Source organism: Miscanthus floridulus, chromosome 2 (genome assembly GCF_019320115.1).
Source record: "Miscanthus floridulus cultivar M001 chromosome 2, ASM1932011v1, whole genome shotgun sequence".
NCBI classification, from domain to species: Eukaryota; Viridiplantae; Streptophyta; class Magnoliopsida; order Poales; family Poaceae; genus Miscanthus; species Miscanthus floridulus.
The window spans coordinates 90,801,746-90,809,605 of NC_089581.1; the positions used below are offsets into that span (position 1 = coordinate 90,801,746).

Here is a 7,860-nt window from a genome sequence, read left to right on the forward strand (position 1 = left end):
ACATATTTATATTGCAGGAATTTCAAGCTATGCTCAGGGACTGCCTCGATCACTCTCCGACCACAGCTCGGGGACTTCGTCACTCGCTTCTTGACCTACGCTCGGGGACTGCCTTGATCACTCTCTGACCACAGCTCGGGGACTTCGTCGCTCGCTCCTCGACCTATGCTCAGGGGACTGCCTCGACCACTCTCCGACCACGGCTCGGGGACTTTGCTGTCGCGACTACATGCGACTGGCAACTCGCATACAGTTGGGATATTTTTTCTCCTTTAGACCTTGCAACAAGGCTCATACCTCACCTTCCAGCAAGCTTAGGGACTACATCGGTATGATGCACCTACCGGTGCAGCTCGTATCGCCTGTACGAAGATTGGATTCTCAACTTAACTGGGAATTCTTTTTAGACCCTGGCACCACATGCCTACGTCACCTACTACCAGGCTCGGGGACTAAGTGGGCACACTTCACCTTGCGGAGAATGTGCTTGTTTTTCGATGACTACACCTCTGATGATCAAAGATGCTACGCTTCAAGACACCCTTATGTTTCTTCATAGAAACCCAAGTAGGCACACTTCCCTAGGATAGAAATCTTTTTATTTCTTCTTAAGAGAACCATACATTCTTTGGACAACCTACTTCTCTGACAACAACGGTGGTCAGGAGATGTCAAGAACTCAAGCCTCACTGTTCGGAGAAGGTTAAAATGGCGTGTTGCATTCAGAATACATGGCGCTCAGGGAACTAGCTGTGGGGGATACACCCCCAGGGTACCACAAGATGGTACATGGGCCACACCATCCGAGGTGGCCCGGCCCGTAATATCGAGGCGTGCACAGCAAGATTACAAGTTGTACTAGATATTGTAATAGTACCAAATAGGATACTTTACTTGTAACCCTCCTCCTCCTAGACTATATAAGGAGAGGTAGGGGTCCCCTAGTCGATATCTCCAACAGACCTCAATCAATATAGAATAATGAGACACAGGACGTAGGTATTACGCCAACATGGTGATCGAACCTGTATAAATCTTGTGTCTTATGCCTCCATAACCATCTGGTTCCTAATTACACGCACCGTCTACCGACAATCTACCATCATGGGCATACCCCTAGATGGACGGCCGACCATATTTCATCGATAGTACCTTTTCTCTAGGGAATTGAAAGTGGACTTGTGCAGATCCGACGTAGATGATTGCGTTGGTAGTGTTGAGGAACAATCTTCCAAGGATGATGGGCGTATCATCTTCTTCTTCACCCATGTCTACAAACATAAAATTGGCAGGAGCAAATTGATCATGTATTCTTACCATAACATCTTTCACTATTCCCTCTAGGAATCTAATTGATTGGTCCACCATCTGCAATTGCATATATGTAGGGAACAAAGGTTCATCACCGAATAAGTATTCATATGTTACCTTGGACATTATGTCAACACCCGATCCAATATCGTAGAAGGTCTTATGAAATATCCTTTGTCCAATGGTACACTCGATCATTGGTACACCTGGATCATTGTTCTTAGCAAGGAATGGTGAAGCGAGGAAGTGGTCATCTCTAATCAGAGTGTGTTGATCATGTTGACTGATTCTTGTGACTGCCTGGCTTTCTTCTTCCTCCTTCTCCTGTTGTTCTTCTTCTTGGTCACTGTTGTCTCTTTGGGTAGGTACGGCATTTGTGGATGTCCAGGAGATCATAAGATGCGGTTCTTGAAAGAAAACTTCTCCTTCCTATGCTTGATTGTGAAGTAGATCTTGGCACTGTCCACATAGATGATGGCTTTTGTGATGCTTAGGAAAGGTTGGCCGAAAATAATGGGTGCCCTTACATCTCCTCCTATTTCCAAAACCACAAAATCTACTGAGAACATATGATTGTCCCACTCGAACAATGGCGTCTTCAAGAACTCCCTTGGGGTAGCAGAGTGAATGATCTGCATGCTACAAATGCATGTTTGTGTACAACAAAGTATCTCCATTAATTTTATCATAGATTACCTTAGGCATGATGTTGACACTTGCTCCAAAGTCATAGATAGCTTCTTAGAAAATGCGAGGTCCAATGTTGATGGGGATGATAGGTCTTTTTGGATCGCTCTTCTATTCAGGCAAGGTATAATCTATCCACCTTCCCATCGATGGTTGTATACAGTAATATGCTACATTGTGAATATCGACAAGATTTGTAGTTTCTAGATCTTCCGGTTGCCCTGGAATCTTACCTTTGTCGATCGGAGGAACAGCGGCCGCTAGCTGAGCTATTTGTGATTCTATCATTTCATAAAAGTTTTGCTTGATTCTTAATGGCAGAGGAGAGGTTATCCATTCTATTATTTATGTTTTCTAATACTCTATCATTGGAAGCTAGTTTTCTAGATAAACCCTCCATTATTTTAGCTTGGTTAGAAATTAATTCTCTCAAAGGTGGTTGATTGAAATTATTACCCTGACAATTACCTTGGTAGTTTTGCCTGTGTTGCTGATTCCATCCTTGATTCTATTGAGGATGAAAGTAGTTGATATTGTTGATGAAGTTAACATCCTCGTGGGTTTAGGACAGTTGTTCCCTGAATGCCCTAGTGTTTCCACACTCTTCACATGTCATGTGGGAATCATGAATGTGCATAACTTCTTGCTTCTCATTGGCTTCGATCTTCAAGCTTCTTCAACAGTAGGTCCATCTTGGCAGACAGCATGTCTACTTCCTTGAGTTGATGCATACCTCCACTTCTCTTGCGAGTCTGAACCCATTCTTCATTCCAACCTTGGTTGGAGGCCATTTTCTCAATGACAGCTATTGCAAGCTAGGGAGTGTGAGTGACAGGGAAAGCACCTCCAGCAGCAGCATCCATAGTCTCATGGGTACTATTGGTCAATCCATGGTAGAAAGTCTACATGAGTAGCCAATTCTCCATCACATAATGAGGACATTCGGATATGTAATCTTGGAAGTGTTCCCATGACTCAGGGATAGATTCATCATGTTGTTGCTGAAAACTTGAGATCCTCCCACGCAGAGCATTGGTCTTGCCTATGGGAAAGCACTTGGCTAGGAAGGTAGTGGAGCAGTTATCTCATGTAGTATTCGTATCTTTGTTGCATACAACCACTACTTTGCCTTCCCCAAAAGCGAAAATGGGAAGAGGCAAAGTAGTATGGCGTCTTTAGTAACTCCTTTGATGGTGAAGGTGCTATAGATCTCTAGAAAGTGTTAGAGATGAGCACTCATATCTTCATGTGCCTTCCCACAAAATTGGCTTGCTTACACCATGTTGACAAGAGTTGGCTTGAGCTCGAATCCATTGTCTCCAACATTGACTATTGCTCCAGTATGGATGTTGGCTGTAGTTGGAGCAGAGAATTTGTGGAGAGTCTTATCAGCCATGGCTTCAAATTTAGGTGTTAAGTGTAACAACCTGGGTTTTTGTGTAACCAAAAATATGATCTTTCTAAAAATTTTCCTACAATGTGTGAAGCATGTAATCGCTAGCTCAAACATAAGTAAAACCAATGAGAGCTTATAAATAAATTGGTGCATCATATGGATTTGATTGTAGGAGTGTGCCTTTGTTCTTGGGTGGTACCAAGTCTTGAGTTTTGTTTGGAGTTTGGAGTGCACAAATCTATAGCAAAGTTCCTCTCAATCCCTTTAGAATTCAACACAAATCCTTTTGAATTCCCTCTCAAATTCCCTAAGTCACAAATCATGAAAGGAAAATCCTTTTCCATTTCCATTTCTCAAATTAGCCCACCATCCTTCTCTTGCCTTCTTGGGCTCAACCATTCCTAGCTGGCCCATCTCCCTTTCCCCTACCGCCCTAGGCCCTAGCAGCCGAGCATCCCAGTCGGCCCAACTGGCTACCTCCCCACTGTCCTCCCCACTAGCCCACATGCGTGCAGCAACCCAGCTAGTGGGATAGTTCGCTTGGCCCATCCCGCACCATAGGCCCACCTAGCCCCATAGGACTAGTTGCCGCATCTGGCCCCTGCCCATGGCTTTCACCGATCCGCCTATAGGCAAAGCTCGCCTTGGCCCCCGCCTTCGGCCCAAGGCCTAGCCGTGTGCCCCAGCGCCCTGAACCCTAGCGCCATGCGAACACACTCCTAGGTAGCCACCGCCCTGCTATCCCATCCATGCCTCACCGTTTGTACAGCCACCAGCAGGAAGAACGCCGAGTGTCCCAGAGCTCGCACAGACACCTAGGATCACTGGCGCCCCTTGGGAACCCTAGAGTCATAGGTATAAAACACCACGCTGCCACTGCTACTCTTGTCTCGCCCATCAACCACTGCCACTGTCTCCTCTTCCACCTACCGCCGCCTGCACTCTGCCTCCTCGAGACGCCATCGTCCCACGCAACCAGGCTAAGACACCTCTCCCCATGGCCACGCTGAGCAGGAGCCCAGCCACCATGTCCACCTGCTCCGACGGTCGTGCCTCACCAAGCCGATCATCACCATGCTCTGCCTCAATGTCGCCTGGAACGTCCATGACCTACACCCTCGCCGTCACCCCATGTCTCCACACCGACCGAGACATCGATCCAACGCCTAGCATTTTTTACCTCCCTTTTGCCGAGCATGGAGCCACATCATCAGCAGCGCCGAGGCCACTACTAGTCGTGTGATCACTATAGTCAATCGTAGACATGCCGTGGCCGACATGATGCCCTAGCTCAACATAGTGTCACCTACCTTCACCAAGCAGCGCTGACCGTAGAGCACCCAGATGCATCCTCTGATGCCTCCACCACAGCAATGTCCATGTAGACATGGACGCCTAGGACCATGCTGTCATCGACCTCGACCCTATTAATGACCATGCCACCAACTGCTCCAATCGCTGACATGGTGCCTGCAATGTCGCCTAATCGCTACACGTCATCCACGACAGAGCCTCCCCAAGCACCGCGAGCCCTATTTTGGCTTCCACCATGGCCATGCCTCCACATCCACCTCTTCCTCGCCTCCAAGCCTACCTAGCCTTCACCGGGAGCAGCCACGACCCCGACGCACCCCTGCTCCAAGACCGTGACCCCACGAGCAAGCCCCTAGCCTCACCCCTGTGCCACCCATCTCCACCAATCATGGGACCATGCCATGACAATGACATGCTCTGCCCCGTCCTTGTTGACCATGATAGCAACCTCACCATGGCCTAGCTTCCTAGCCTGGGTGAGCTCCCAATCAAACCTCCATATTTGGGTGCTCACCATTGCTCCTGACCACCTTCTGCTATGTGCCCAAGCCATAGCCTTGTAGCCCTTCCCATCAGCACCGATGTCTCTAGTAGTAGCCCGATGCCAAACCGGACAACCTCACCACCATGCTTCAGCACCACCTGAACTACAGCACCCAAGGCTGCACCTTCTAGCTCCCCGATAGCCACATCGCCAACCACGGCCTTCCCCACCTTGCCAGAACATGCCGCAATAGCAGCACTACCATCACCGTGTCATGGCCTCTATCCCTATCGAGCAGTGTCCATGATGCTCCGACGACCCAGCTATGTCCATGACCTCCACCGCCACCACATCACCTACAGTCGCATCTCGCCAGAGGACAACAACCATGGCCGGTGAGCCTCCAAAGCCCAAAGCTTGTGACTTTCTACACCACCATGAAGCCCTTGCCTAAGACCAGCCTTCGTGCCACTGTTCTTTACCTTGTAGGGAGGCCATGCCTTACTTTTCCTTGGTATGGCTGCCCTGTTTTATGCTATCAGAGCTATGATGCCTCCCGGACACCTGCTGCCATGTCTCGACCAGCAGCAGGCTGCAGCTAGCCATGAGTGGCCATAGCTTGCCCGGACACTCTACAACTGAGCCTTGCCTCCCCCACCATTGGCAAGGTCGATCCTTTCAACCCATGTCGACACCATCCTCGACCTTGACATAGGTCCCACATTACCTTTCATTTCATACTTGTCATCTATACTTGTTCATACATGATCTATCCATCTATGCCTCTGCCATGCCTTCAGTGTTGGTCTATCTCTTGTGCTATGGTGTCTACATCTTATGCTATGGATATGTGCTACTCTGGTTGTTGTTTGTGTTGTTGGTTTGTTGTGTGCTTGTGTTCCTTGTCTATGGACCATGCCTTCGATCTGATCAGGGAACCATAACCCAGTTCGATCATTTTAGTCATGGGATTCATCCTGCCATAGCCATGATGTCGAGCGTAACTCGATTCCCCACATTTAGTTGTGTCTATCATACTATAGCAGTTAGCTCCTAGTTTTGTCCCTAGGACGTGGCCAGTGATGGACTCGATGTCGATATTGATATGGATCTTACCCGCATAAATCGATCCCTTCATTACCTAGTCTTATGGGATGTGAATTAAGGTACTGACAATTGTGGGACTACTGGAAGCCAACTTGTGTAGGTATAACTTATGGTCATGAGTTGCCTTGCATTGACCATCAGGGCTCAACCTCTTTTGCTCCTTCATTCTCTTTTGATTTTCTTCCTATCCACCCTGTAGGCTTGAGCCACCTAGACCATGGCATTTCCTTGGCTCTCGTAGTGACAACCACATTGCTAGAGGCCATAGGAATAGCCTTGTGCCGATTATGCACCTAGGTCATGGAGCCTTATGCGTTCGTGTGGATCAAGAGCCACTAGGTTTGTGCCTCTTTTCTTTCAACCCTAGCCCATCCTCATGGCAAGTTGGCTAGAATAATGTAAAGACTGTTCTTCTCTCCTCTATTCTCCCCTCTATCAATTCCCATGGATCTAGTATGATGGGGATTGATCTTCTTGTTCCAACATTGTCGGCTCATGTCCTTGCCATGGCATGTAGATCAAAGTGCTGTGGAACCAGAGTAATAAGATGAAAGTCAAAGTGTCATGGAACCAAAGTCCCTTTTCACTTGTTTGTGTCCCTTTGGTGTTCCTTGTTACTTTTAGATTCTATTTCTTCGATTCTCATCGACTGCTATGGCGAGTGGATTCAATGGAAGGTGAATCCCGTGTCTCTCTCTCTCTTTTGGCTCTTTTGTGCCTGAGCCCCTAGTATGTTTGTACCTATTTTAGACCTTAGCACTCTCTAGGTTCTAGCGGTGACAACCGCACCGCTAAGACCCTAGGAGTGTCTTGGTGCCATTTAGTGCATGTAGGTTCAAGGTACCCTATGAGTGGACTCTGGTATTGGTGTTCTTTTGAGTGTCGCTCCTTTCCGAATGCCCTATCTTTTACCATGGTGTGAGGATTGGAAGAAGCAAACCACCGTTCCTCTCCTTCTCTTTCAGTTCCACCCTCTCTTCGGTTCTTGTCAATTACAATGGCATATGGATTAAGAGAGATCAGAATTGCTCCCACTCCTTAGCCTGCTCTGTTTGATCCCATCTTTTGCTATGACGATTGGATCAAAGGCTAGACTACCACTTCTAGTTAGCAAGGTTAGCGTCTATGTCGTGTTCTCAGAACCATGTGAGTCGACTCGATTGACCATTAGAGTGTAGTCTCTACTAAGGATGTGACATGGACTGTGCCTAGCCAACTTTCTCCCTCGCCCCTTTTTAAGCCCGACGAAAACATGACTTGCTTCATGAGGGCTAATCTTGTTTTTTGTGGTGTTTGCATAGGTTGAGCTAGAGTCTAGGCCATTAATCTTGGAGCCGTATAGGTCGACACGATCAGCCCAAAAAGTATTGGCTAGGCTATGACTCAAGCTTGTGCTTAGTTGACATCACTCCTGCTTCTTTCAAGCCCAAGGTTAGGACATCCTCCATGTAACACCTTAATGTTAAGCATTGCATTTGGAACCTGCATTTCATGAGCACAAGCATCATCCAAGCATTCATGAACATGAGCATAAGAAATTTCATCTCATTCTTATACCTTA

At 47.5% G+C, this 7,860-nt stretch overlaps 1 non-coding gene across 1 annotated transcript; it reads left to right on the forward strand.

Annotated features, from left to right (window-relative positions):
• Window positions 1-2,922: 2,922 nt before the first annotated feature.
• LOC136541017 (small nucleolar RNA R71) lies at window positions 2,923-3,031 on the forward strand. Its single transcript, XR_010780133.1, has one exon. It is a non-coding gene; the product is annotated as a small nucleolar RNA R71 (small nucleolar RNA).
• The last annotated feature ends 4,829 nt before the right edge of the window (window positions 3,032-7,860 follow it).